Genomic DNA, 205 nt, shown 5'->3' with positions numbered 1-205 from the left:
GTCTGCACACAACACCGCCGCCGGGCCGGACGGTGGCGGCGGACACGGAGAGGAGGCCGCAGCGGGCCTGGGAAGCGCCCACACACCAGAGCGCGCCACCGGGTTTGGTAAGCCGAACGGAGGAGGCCACGACACGGACGCCTGGCGGCAAGGGCAACGAGGCGCCGGCGAAGAGCGACGGGGAACAGGACCGCGGGCCAACGGC

Source organism: Puma concolor, chromosome E1 (assembly GCF_028749965.1).
Source record: "Puma concolor isolate L17-30 chromosome E1, mPumCon1.1.hap2, whole genome shotgun sequence".
NCBI classification, from domain to species: domain Eukaryota; kingdom Metazoa; phylum Chordata; class Mammalia; order Carnivora; family Felidae; genus Puma; species Puma concolor.
Note: the sequence above shows the minus strand (reverse complement) of the source record.